This window comes from Microtus pennsylvanicus, chromosome 9, assembly GCF_037038515.1.
Source record: "Microtus pennsylvanicus isolate mMicPen1 chromosome 9, mMicPen1.hap1, whole genome shotgun sequence".
NCBI lineage: Eukaryota > Metazoa > Chordata > Mammalia > Rodentia > Cricetidae > Microtus > Microtus pennsylvanicus.
In genome coordinates, this window is record NC_134587.1 from 50,787,559 (window position 1) to 50,801,441 (window position 13,883).

Below are 13,883 nucleotides of genomic sequence, written 5' to 3' on the forward strand. Positions count from 1 at the left end.
GAATGTAGGCACCTTAGTGATGCTCTAGTCTTCAGGAGCCTTTGGGGACAGTGAAACGAGGTGAGGGGTTCACCCACAGTGGTGAAGACATAGAGAGCACTTGAACCCTGGTCCCTTGACTCTGGCTCACTGCTTCCTTCCAGGTTAAATGAGAGCTGGTCCATCCCCCACACGCCCCACACTCCTGTTACCCTGGTTCCCACAGGGCCTGTGTTGAGCTCTTTACAGACTGTCTCATTTATCTCCTCTGAACCGTCCGTCACCAGTCTTGGTTAGGTTTCCATTGCTGTGACAAAGCACCATGACCAAAAGCAACAGAGAAGACAGGTTTACTTCATCTTACAGCTTGAAGTGCATCATCAGGGGAGGCAGAGAACCACCGGGAGGCAGGACCGCTCCTCCTGGCTGACTCAGCCTACATTCTATGCCCCTCAGGACCCCCTGCCCAGGGGAGGCACCACATCAATCACTAATCAAAACAATGCCCCACAGATTTGCTGAAAATCCAATCTTAAGGAGGCTCGCTCCTCTCTGGAGACTCGAGCTGTGTCAAGTTCATATAGGAGTAGCCAGCACCCTCAGTGACCTCCATTGGAAGCACCCAGACCTTGGGTGCTGGGTATGCTCTTATATGTGTAAATGTGTGCTGAGACTAAAGGAAATCATGCCTGATCGTGTTCCAGAATATGTTCAAGTCCTGGCCGCAAGTCATCAGAAGCCATGAGACTCTGGGGAGATACTCCACATTTGGAACCTCAGCTTCAGAACATGGACTCACAGAAAGGCAATGGGATCAGAACCTCAACTTCTCAAGAAAAAGAAAAGATGGATGGATAGACAGACGATCACCTTTAAGCACAGAAACCCAAGGGCAAGGGCATTTTCAGTTTGTTTGGTAGCCTTGGCACTTGGTGGATCTCAGGAAGTGTCTGCCTAGCACAAGGGGCTGAATGAGCACACAGCTTGTTTACATAAACAAGAACACGTGCCTGCCACGCTCATCATCGGAGCAGCCAGTACTGAATGAGGATAAAACAGGCCATGTGCATGAAAAGCCCCCAGTAGGCAGCACAGAGTGACACAGGTGCCAGCTGTCGCTTGGCTAATGCGTGGACCTAGGCAGACCTTCTCAGGTCCAAAGAGCAGCAATCTGAGCTGGAGATGATATCATCGTCCTAGGAAATGCACCAGCTGGTGAGCAAGGGATGCAGGGACAGCACAGCCATCTCAGCAGGGGCGACAATCTATTTTTGGAGATAAAAAAGGAAAACTTGAAGCAGATGGGGGATGAAGTCATGCCTTTGAATCATCCGATTCCTCTGGTATCTGGATTTACCCCACTTCTATCTACAGTCTTCTGCTCACTCGGCACCACTACCATGAGCCTAGGCCTCGAGGGATGCTGTGTCTCAAAAGCAGACAACATCCCATTCTCTAGATCTGCTCCGTCCCTTGCTGTAGATGGGAAAGAGTCATGTGGCCAGGATGGGACAGCTCCTGGAAAGGTTGGCCAGTGAGTGACCTGGGCCTCTCACTACGTGGCATTACTTAGGTAAGTCTCCTGTGTCCCAAGTCTGTTGTGTGTTCCTGGAAGACAGGCCAAGTCATGCTGATCAGAGGGGCCAATGTCCCTCCCAAGAGATAAAACCTTCACTTCAATTAGGCAGATGTAATAGAGCATCTGCTTTGTGCAGGCCATCAGTAGGACCAATCAGACTTTGCAGGAGAAAGAGGGAAGAAGATGCGGTACTAACACCAAGTACTACAACAAAAGCAGCCCAGTGGTATTGGGATCCGCCCCAGATGTGGGCAGCAGAGAAGGCTTGGTGAAGGAAGAAAATGCTAGGTAGGAGCTTAAGGAAGTATCAGAATCAAGGCAGGTGTAGAGGCATATACCTGTCATCCAACACCTGGTTATTGGAAGTAGGAGGATCCAGAGTTTAAAGTCATCTTCAGTTACCTAACAAACTCGGGGCTAGCCCTCTTCATGAGACCCTCTCTCAAAACAAAAGCAAAAAGGTAGAAAGACAGACAGACAGATAGGTAACATCAGGAAATAAGACAGCATTGGGAGCTGGAAGAGAAACAAAAGATGAAACCATGAGCTCTCGGCTAAAACATGGCACAAATCGAGATTAAAAAGCTGATGCCCCAAAACCAAGTATGGTGCTGGAGAAATAGCTTGGTCAGAGAGAGACTCCACCCCACATGACAGGTAACAGCAGCACCAGGGAGGAAGAGACATATAGGTCACTGGAGCTTGCTGGCCAGCTTGACAGGCTTGGTCAGAGAGAGACTCCACCCCACAGACCTGAGGATTGAACCTGATGTTGTCCTCTGGCTTGCACATGCATGTTCACACCTGCAGACACACACACCTGCACACACACACACACGAACAACAAGTCACAGAGTATGGAAGGAGGAGGAATTGAGACGGTGTGAAGTGAGGCTGCAGAGGGCTCTCTAGGCAAGTTAAGGAGCTTAAACTGTATCTTTCGAACAAATTCTTGGTGCCCCCAATCCAGGCAGACCAGCACACTATCTCCACGAAGGAAATGTTCCAGTTATACTCGTTGCCTGTGGAAAAGCATCCTGACAAAAAGCCACATGCAGGAGGGAGGGTGTTTCGGACTCACAGTTTCAGGTTTACTCCACCACTGCAGGGACATCCCAGGGGCAGGAGCTGACAGCTGCTGGTCACAGCTCATCCAAAGCCAAGCGCAGAGGGAAACAAATTAATTCGGGGCACTTGCTCACTGGTGCTTAGCTAGCCTTCTCCTCTCTTGTACAGTTCTGGATCTCCAAGCTCAGGGAATGGTGTTGCCCACAGTGGGCTGGGTGTCCCACATCAATGAAGACAATAAAGACAGTTCCTAACTAGCATGCCCACAGGTCCATCCAATGTAGACAGGACAGCCTGCTGTAAACACTCTTTCACTGAGACTCTTGTCAAGCTAGCAATTAAAGTTAACTCTCACAGACAACCACGTAAATAACTAAGTCACCAGAGGGCCACTGTGTAGAGAAAAAGGGTTGACTCGTGGATTGTAGTTTTTTTCTTTCTTCCTGCTTTTGCACTTCTTTCACTTTTCCCGTTTTAAACCCAGCAGAGAACATTGCCCAACAATGCACTTGACTCCACCCTGAGGTGCTGAGTCCCCAGAGCTAACTCAGGGCAGCAGCTGCCGGGGAAACAGAGTGCTCACGCTCAATGGATCCCAACGAGAAGCTGTAAGACATTACTGAGCAGGTTTTTGGCTTTATTCACTAAAAATTAAAAAAAAAATCTTTGCTGAGAAATACAAACTCTTTCACCATAATAAATGCTGTTTTGATAACAAAACTGTACTTTTCTCAAATACCCAGATGGAAGACCATATGCAAAAAAAAAAAGCTTCAAGAATTTTTTGATTGGCCATCTGCTAAAATTGGAAGGCAAGCCTAGATTTTGCTCTCCACTGAGAAGCCTACTTGCTTCCACCTGGCGCCACCTGCTGCTTGCATTTGGGTAAAGACTTTGCTTACAGGCAGCAGAGACACTGGGTCCACCCTGCATGGATGAAATGCACTCACTACTAATCCACGCAAGAAATCACAAAACTCCAGATTTCCTTAACATTTTACATAGACTCACACCTCATCTACACACACACACATGCACACACACGCACACCAATACACACATATGCGCACACACGCACACACATGCACACACACGCACACACACATATGCACACATGCACACACACATGCACACCAATACACACACACATATGCACACACACGCATACCAATACACACAGAGACAGGGGGGCACTCACTGCAGAGGCACGGTGCCCCACGCCTGATAAAGTTGTGCACTTGGCTTTGCCTGAGAGAGTTTCAGCACAGAGATGACCCACCGACCTGAAGAAAATGCTGGCATCCCGCTCTGAGGCGCTCTGTTCCTTCACAGTGTTCTTTGTGAAACAACAAAAATGGGGAGCACTACCCCAAGCTAGGGTCTCTCGCGTGATGACATGTGACGTAGCACTGGCCTGAAAAGATGTTGAGCGAACAGGGTGGGGGTAAGGGCAAGCTAACGAAGAGCCATGATTAGTATATCCCAATGTTTTCAGGAAAGATCTGTATCTGCTTCAACATGGATGTGTTTGTGCACAGGGAAAGGCCGACAGGGTATACACTAAACTGCTGGTTTCTAATTAGTGGGAACTCTCCTATGGCCATTCCACCTGAACACACCTCATCTCACCTAACAAATGGAGACTTTGTTTTGGAAAACGAGGTCTCACTAGATAGTCCTGGCTAGCCTGGAAGTCACTATGTAGACCAGGCTGACCTCAGACTCACAAAGATCTGCCTGTCTTTACTTCCCAAGTCCTGGGATTCAAGGTGTGTTCTGCGATCGCTGGAGACATTTTTAGATTTTTTTTTAACCTCACCTAATCATATGTTAGTTGAATCCTTAATGTGAAGACATTATTTTCTAGCAAACCAGAGGAGCTAATAAAAATAATGCCACATTTAAAACATCATTATTAAACGGTCACCAGACGCCAGTGTGCCTCCTCCTTCCCTACCTAGGGGTGTTGTCCTATTTAGATGTTAGTGCTGGATCTTGAAAACCCGGGTGTCACAGGCTGACTGACAGCCTGTGGTGCTGTTCCGGGTGGTAGGTGAGTCCTCCGGGAGGTTATTTATGCTATTGGTTGTGTGCCCTAAAGGAGCTTGCAGCGTGCCAGTCTCTTCTCTTTCTGGGTCCCACTGCCATGAGGTGAGCAGGTCTCTACCACAGGTTCCTGCCACCATGTGCTGCTGCATAAGGAGCCCAAGGCAACGGCGCCAACTAGTCACTGGCTTGGAGCTGACGTTTCAAAACTATGAGCCAAAACAATGTTTGATCTCAGTAGGTTGATGGCTTTATGTATTTGATTATAGTGACAGAATACTAATTCACACAGGGATCAAGTTATGAGGCTGAAAGAGGAAGGGAACAGAGACCCCAGAAGAAGAGGATGGCAGGCGAGTCAGGCCCGAGTCAGACTACTACAGATTTTGTCTGTCAGACTATCCCATCCTGAATATTTCAGCTTCAATCAAATGGGCATTGACATTACAGCCTGCACACGCTAAAGCAGGAAAACGTTACAGCCTGCACACGCTAAAACAGGAAGACGTTACACCCTGCACACTCTAAAACAGGAAGACATTACACCCTGCACACCCTAAAACAGGAAGACGTTACAGCCTGCACACCCTAAAACAGGAAGACGTTACACCCTGCACACGCTAAAACAGGAAGACGTTACAGCCTGCACACCCTAAAACAGGAAGACGTTACACCCTGAACACCCTAAAAAAGGAAGACGTTACAGCCTGCACACCCTAAAACAGGAAGACGTTACAGCCTGCACACACTAAAACAGGAAGACGTTACAGCCTGCACACCCTAAAACAGGAAGACGTTACACCCTGCACACGCTAAAACAGGAAGACGTTACAGCCTGCACACCCTAAAACAGGAAGACGTTACACCCTGCACACCCTAAAACAGGAACACATTACAGCCTGCACACCCTAAAACAGGAAGACGTTACAGCCTGCACACACTAAAACAGGAAGACGTTACAGCCTGCACACCCTAAAACAGGAGTCTACTGGAGCCATCACTTAGCCCAACTTCTGACCTTTACTGCAGGGAAAAGTATCCCCCTATGGACACAACAAAGCCACCAGCACCTGCTCAGTCCCAAGATCATCATCTTCCTCCTCCTCCACTTGGTGCCCCACCAGATCCCAGAGTATCCCACCTTCTCCAGCTCCTCTATGCCCGAGTCTCCTTGGTGCCACCTGATGAATCCTCCTCGCTTCTAACCCTTCTCTCCTCGAGACCCCTATTTCCATGTCACAGTAGAAAGTTCTGTGCTTTTATCTTGTGGTGGGGAGCTTTCACAGTAGAAAGTTCTGTGCTTTTATCTTGCGGTGGGGAGCTTTCCGAGACTGCTGTGTAGCCCAGGCTGGCTGCATACTCTCAGTTCTCCTGTCTTTACCTCTTGGGTACCAGAATGTATGTGTATGACCTTCCCAGCCCAATTGTCAGCACACCTCCACCCTCTCTGTCAAGTTTCACTCTTTACCCTCCCCCACCTGCTCTACACACTGACAGATAACACGCCCAGTCCCAGTTCTAATGTCTGACCATCACCCTCTGCCTTCTTCTCAAAGCTGCCACATGGCCTCCCTCGGTTAAGTTCTTTGATCTGACATTCAAGACTTGAATGGACTCGAATGGTCTTGTGTGGACTCTGCTGTCAAATCCGCATCTTCAAAACCCTACCAACACCAAACAGCTCAGCCACCAGGCCGTGGTTTTCCTCTGCTTCTGTTTCCAGTGCCCGTGCCGCTTCAGCATCTGTGTTGCTTAGGCTTTGAATAGACATGCCCCCCTCAGGCTGCTGTATCTGAGCGGTCGGCCCCTTTGGAGGTGGTGTTTGGGGAGGTAAAGGAGCCCTTAGAACGTCACCATCCAGCTTCCTGCTTCTGCCACCTCATTTCCCCTGAGGCTGTGCCTTCCTCACCATGATGTATCACATAGAATTACAGACCAAAATAAACCCTTCCTCCTCTTAGGTGCTTTTGGTCATAGTACTTTTTATCACAGCATGAAAGCAGCTGCTAGGGCTTTGACTTCTGGTTTACTGATGGAAGTACAACACTGCAAATCTGACCAGGATGACTTCTGCCAGAGAACTCCTTTAGTGTTCAGCCAAATGCAGATCCGTGCGCTACTGTGGATAAACCAAGATCAAAGGAAGTACTGTCCAAAGGTGCCCGGTGCCCACAGTTCAGGAATAGTGTGCTCACTAGCCAGAGGGAGAAACATCAGGATTCATGGACCAGCGGGCAGAGTAAACATAAAATTCCTTCCTTAATAGAGAGGAATAAACAGCTGCAGGCTGAGCGTTTCTCTAGAAAGAAAACCACCATCTATTTCTAAGACACTTAACTGGATCGTGTAGCAAAGTTTAAGAATTTGTGTAGGAATACAACACTCTCCAAAACTCAGATTAAAATTTCCTACACCCCACATCTGAGAAAATTTTTATTGCATTTATGTGTGTCTCTTTGTGTGTGTCTGTATGTATCTCTGTATATCTGTGTGTGTGTATGTTTATGTGTCTCTGTATGTGTCTGTGTGTGTGTATGTGTGTGTCTGTATGTGTCTCTGTATGTGTCTGTGTGTGTGTCTGTGTGTGTATCTGTGTACCTGTATGTGTGTCTGTATGTGTGTCTGTATGTGTGTTTGTGTGTGTCTGTATGTGTCTCTGTGTGTGTGTCTGTGTCTATGTCTGTGTGTCTGTGTCTGTATGTGTCTCTGTATGTGTCTGTGTGTGTGTCTGTATGTGTCTGTGCGTGTCTGTGTGTGTCTCTGTATGTGTCTGTGTGTCTGTGTGTGTCTGTCTATTGTGTGTGTGTCTCTGTGTGTCTGTGTGTTTCTCTATCTGTGTATGTGTGTCTCTGTGTGTGTCTGTGTGGGTGCGTCTGTGTCTGTGTGTCACTGTGTGTGTGTGTGTTTGTGTGTGTGTCTGTGTGTTGGGGGGCACATATACATGTGAAGGGCAGAGATTAACTTGGAGGAGTTGAATTTCTTTTTCCACATATGAGTTCCAGAGATCAAACTCAGGTCTGACAAGTTTGGTGGCAAGCAGCATTACCACTGAGCCATCTCCCCAGCCCAGCATCCCAGAATTCCCTTAAGTGAATGGAACATCAACAAACTGTGGGACACCTTCGAATGATCTCATGTATGTGGGATGGACATGCCAAACAAGAGAGACAGGGAAATGCATCTGAAGAAGCAACAGGTCAGCTATTCCACAAATGGGAGCGGCAGGAGGGAGACCGGCACCAGAGAAGGAACACACATCGCAATCCAGGGAGTCAGAGTCAATCGCAGGAGGAAGGTGGACTCAGAGATGAACTCGTATTAGTGAAGAGAGACAAAGGTAACAACACATCTTATATCCGAAATAATATAGGCAAAAAACTACAAACAACAAGACTAGGAGGATGTCTGTCTGTGTGGCTTCTGTGCAACACTGTGTCATTCTCAAAGGCATGCCAAGAAAGTTAAAGATGACCTTGGTTGAAGGAGGCATGACTTACGTCCATGGGTCAGAAGATTCAGTGTCGTTCTTCAGAGATCCGTTCTACTCAAATGATACCAAGACTGAACATGGGCAGTGGTGGTGCACACCTTTAATTCCAGCACTCGGGAGGCAAAGGCAGGCATAATCTCTGTGAGTTCAAGGCCAGTCTGGTCTACAAGAGCTAGTTCCAGGTCAGGCTCAAAAGCTGCAGAGAAACCCCGTCTCGGGGCAAAAAAAGAAAAAAGCAAAAAAAAAAAAAAAGGCTGAACACTCTCATTCCAACTCCCAGTGGTATTTGGGGCAGGAGATACAGAAATTGACAAAGTCTCAAATGGGAGGGGATTGTAATGCAAACAGGCTATCCATGTTGTCTAAAAGGACCCATCTCCCTGTAAGACACATAGTGACTACAAAGATTAAAACAATCACTCTACAGTAGAGAAACATACAAGATGTTGTAATAACTAATTTAACCAATACCACCAGGAATATGATACCTCTTGGTATGCTGAACTGAGGAGGTTACAGTATCTTTTTTGTGTTATTTTTGGTAAAAAAAAAAAAATGTGTAATCTAAATTGGACTGTGAGAGAAATCAGATCAAATCAAATTGAAGCTCCTTCTGAAACAATAAAAACTGGCAATACTGCTCAGAAAGACAAGGTCATGACATCAAAGACTGAGGAACTGTGAGAGCTTGAGGGAGGCCAGCAGGAAATGATGACCAAACCAACAAGGGTCTCAGGCTAGACCCCAGTCCAGAGGAGGACTTAGCATATTGCGTCCCAGTCCATCAGGGGTCATTCCCAGCTTCGGTGGCTCTGCACAATGCACACTGGGACGTTACAAGAACTGGGTAGAAAAACAGACTCTATGCTAACTTCATAATATCTTATGAGTCTAAAATCATTTCAAAATACTTTAGAAACTGAGTGAAAAATACAGTTTCAGATAAGTCCTGAGGGAATTTGCCACTATTAAAAAAAGAAGAAGAAGAAAAAGAAAAAAGAAAAAGAAAAAGTTTGCTGATGGGATCTTGCAGGTCAAATAAAAATAAAAGCAGAGGGAGCCTAGACCTAAAGGAAGAACTCACAGTGCTGGGGATAGTAATTATATCTGGTGTCAGAACTAAATGTATTTGTTTCCCATTTCTTTAAAATAAGCAACTTTCAAAAGTTTCTATAAAGCAAAGGACACGGTCAACAAGACAAAATGACAACCTTCAGAATGGAAAAAGATCTTCACTAACCTCACATCAGTCAGAGGTCTGATCTCCAAAATATACAAAGAATTCAAGAAATTGGTCATCAAAAGAACAAATAATCCAATTTTTAAAAAAATGGAGTACAGACCTAAACAGAGAACTCTCAACAGTGGAATCTAAAATGGCTGAAAGACACTTAAGGAAATGGTCAACATCTTAGTCATCAGAGAAATGCAAATCAAAACAACTCTGAGATTCCATCCTACACTTATAAGAATGGCCAAGATCAAAAACACTGATGACAACTTATGCTGGAGAGGTTGTGTGGAAAAGGGAACACTTCTGCATTGCTGGTGGGAATGCAAGCTGGTACAGCCCCTTCGGATGTCAGTGTGTCGATTTCTCAGAAAATTAGGAAACAACCTTCCTCAAGACCCAGTAATACCACTTTTGGGTATATATCCAAAGGATGCTCAATCATGCCACAAGGACATGTGCTCAACTGTGTTCATAGCAGCATTGTTTGTCATAGCCAGACCTGGAAACAACCTAAATGCCCCTTGACTGAAGAATGGATAAGGAAAATGTGGTACATATACACAATGGAGTACTATACAACAGAAAAAAAGACAACATCTTGAAATTTGCAGGCAAATGGATGGAGCTAGGAAACATCATTTTGATTAGGTAACCCAAACCCAGAAAGACAATTATCACATGTACTCATTCACAGGTGGTTTTTAAATATAAAGCAAAGGGCTGGAGAGATGGCTCAGCAGTTAAGAGCATTGTCTGCTCTTCCGAAGGTCCTGAGTTCAATTCCCAGCAACCACATGGTGGCTCACAACCATCTGTAACGAGGTCTGGTGCCCTCTTCAGGCATACATGCAGACAAAATATTGTATACATAATAAATAAATAAATATTTAAATATAAAGCAAAGAAAACCAGCCCACAAATCACAATCCCAGAGAACTTAGCCAACAATGAGGACCCTAAGGGAGACATATGTGGACCTAATCTACATGGGAAAGAGAAAAAGACAAGATCTCCTGAGTAAATTGGGAGCATGGGGACCATGGGAGAGGGTTGAAGGGGAGGGGAGCAGAGAAAAATGTAGTGCTCAATAAAAATCAATAAATTTTAAAAAAAGCAACTTTCCATTGGCCTGGAGGCACATACCTATGATTTCAGTGGGGGTGGGGAGGGTGGGTGGGAATGTGGGAGAGGGTGGGAGTGAGTTTGAGGCCAGTCTAGACTTTGTGAGATAAACAAGACAAAGCAGATAACTTTCTAAAGCATAAAAAATAATGATATGCTACAGAATTAGAGTAAAGCATGTTGTAAAAGCATGTAGATTGAGGATCGAAATAGGTCTGTACTGTTTTAAGCTATTTGGATTTTCTTAGGAATATAGTAAGCAAACTATAGGATTAGGATAAAAACTAGAAACATTTTTAAATGGATATGTTTAATAAACCTAAAGAAATGACAAAGCAAACTTTTAACTCAATTAATCTAAACAAGACAAATAGAAGATAATTAGGAAAAGTCCAGACCCAAATTCCAAGGCAACATTGCACACTAAGTGTAAATGGACTATATACAATAATTAAAAGGCACAGACTATCAAGCAGGCTAAAAGACAATAACCTATATACAGGCTTTCAACAAAAAGTACTCTTTTAAACGTGGATAGTTTGGAAGTAAAAGAATAGAAAAGTGTATCATGAAAATACTAAGCCAATAAAAGTTGGAGGGTGCTTGTCAATATCACAGAAAGCACACCTCAGGACAAAGAAATCATTTTATAAAGGAGTATGATCATTAAAAGAACATTTCAAAACACATGCAAAGAAGAAATACAATTACAACTGTAGCTGGAAATTTCAGTATCTGGCAGTAAACTAGTAAATGAAGATAGAACACTATGGAGAACTAACTAGACCTGACATTTACAGAATGCTACATCAGTCAGGACAGAACACAAATAACTTCAAGTACATATGAAATGTTCACCAAGACAACATACGGGCCACAAGGAAACAATCAATACATTTTCGAGAACTGAGGGAGCAGTAGCGGAAGGCACCCACTGCAAGCCTAGCAGCTTGGGTTCACTCCTAGGACCCACACAGCAGGAAGAGAGAACCTATTCCCAAAGAGCATTGTCCTCTGCCCGCCACACACACAGTGGAATGTGAGTGCCCAACACTGACACAAACAAAAATAAATGTAATTAAAATTTTAAGCATGTTTTATAAAAATTAAAGAGCTTGATATAATAAAGAATATAATTTCCAACATTAACAAAATAAAATTGAAATCATTAACAGAAAGTATTTAGAAAATATCAAAATAATTGTAAAACTAAGCAATACATTTATAAATAGAATTATAAATTCTGAGCAGCAGAATTCTCAAAGAAAAGCCGAGAAGGCTGTGAGCGAAAATAAAATGGAAACTAGGAAACTCTCTGAGAGTTACTGGGAGCAGAGCAAAGGGAGATTTACTATATTTCCGTTTCAGCTGGGAGGAAATAGCACCATAGAGATTATGTCTCCAAGCAAGGCAGAGAGAAAGAGCCAGCTCTGCTCGCCAGGTGCTCGCCACTGTCACTGGCCTGGCAGAAATGAAGACCCTCAGAACAGACAGATCACTCCATCTGACCAACTGTTCAAACGATGGACCACCAAAGAACGGAATTTCCCCAGGAAGCTCATTCTGGGAAAGGAAAGAGCCAGCCAGCAGGGAACTTGTTGCAGCGCAGCCCCAGCTGCCCACAGGGGCTCAGTGACAGGTGAGACCGCACTCTGAGCAGCCACTGAATGTGCGCATCCTAGGCTGGCTACTTAAACTCTGCTCCCACTTCAGGACCTCTGAGGGGTTTGCTGAATCTCTCTCCCCTCCCCAATGGGGCCACACTGAATAAATGTCAGGGCTTTTTTTTCTGCTTTCAATGTTTGATTTGTCTCTTTCAATTGCTTATTGAGGAGAGGAGAGGTGGCCAGACCCTGGGGCAGGTTGTTTAATAACACCACGGTACACACATGTCTACTACACTTACGCTTACACACACACGCTCTCTCCCCCGCCCCCCACAATAGTAATAATTTTCAATATTTGGATCTATTACCAGGCATGGTGGACTACACCTTAGTTCTGGCACTCAGGAGGCAGAGACAGGTGGATCTCTGTGAGCTCAAGGCCATCCTGATCTACAAGCGAATTCAGGAAAGCCTGGGCTACATAGCGATACCCTGTCTCAGAAGGGGGAGGACAGAAAGAACAATAAGAACAAGTCCTTAAATATCAGAAAGTACATGAAAAGGGAAGAACAAAATCTGAGCATAGTGGCCCTCGTGTATAATTCTAGCAAGACCCATCTCAGAAAAAACAAAAGTACCAGAAAGAGCTAGAGTTAAGCCATCAGAACATCACAATGTCATGTCTGTAACAGCCAGTTGTCACTGCTGCTGGGACACGGGGACCTGCTACTTGAGAACTAAGTGTCAGTGAGGAAGCCAGTAACTCACAAGGTCACATGATCCCGAGAGTCCCAGGAGCACAGGCGTCTACAAACCTACAGCTCAACAGTCTGGGCAGCTTTTACCTCATCCCCGACCTGGAAATAAACCCAGTGCCCCAAATGCTGGATGGATAAACACAGAGCAGTATAGTCATCTAACGGAACACTGTCAGCATACACATACAAGGCCCCCCAACACACGTTCTCTGTCCAGCAGGAGGGTTGAGGACGCGAGACCTGAGCACGGGGACACACACGAGGGCTTCTGCGATGGATGGTGGGCACGCTCATCTCACTAGATCCTCAATGTGCTGGATGGAGTGCTAGCTCCACCCGCTTAACCACTAGACAGAGTCCAAGAGACCAGAAGGGAGAGTGAGCAGAGCCATGGGTGAAAGCGGAAGTGCTGGCAGCTGCTTTAAAAGTTACCTTTATTGAAGCAAAATTTACACATAGTCAATACACCTGACTCAGTAAGTACACGCCTGCCATCCATCCATCCATCCATCCATCCATCCATCCATCCTTCCTTCCTTCCATCCATCCATCCATCCATCCATCCACCCACCCACCCACCCACCCACCCACCCACCCATCCATCCATCCATCCATCCATCCATCCATCCATCCATCCATCCCTCCCCAATGCTGGAGACCAAACCCAGGGTCTCACACATGCAAGGTCTCTATCGCTGAGCTTCTAGACCCCAAGCTTCTCTTTAAAAATGAGCAAGCTGAGGTTTTCGTTTTTCTTTCCTTTCTTTCTTTTTCTCCCGCTTCCCCTCACTTTCTTTTTCCCAAGACAGGGTTTCTCTGTGCAGTCCTGGCTGTCCTAGAACTCACTTTATAGACCAGGCTGGCCTCGAAATCACAGAGATCCACTTGCCTCTGTCTCCCAAGTGCTGGAATTAAAGGTGTATGCCACCACTACTGCCAAGCAAGCTATTTGTATGTTTGGTAAATCTTAATTATTTCAAAATCTAGATTTTTATATTAG

At 45.4% G+C, this 13,883-nt stretch overlaps 1 protein-coding gene across 6 annotated transcripts in view; it reads right to left on the minus strand.

Annotated features, from left to right (window-relative positions):
* Ttll11 (tubulin tyrosine ligase like 11) overlaps window positions 1-13,883 on the minus strand; it is a 234,613-nt gene that overhangs the window by 178,229 nt on the left and 42,501 nt on the right. The gene's annotated exons all lie outside the window — the stretch shown is intronic.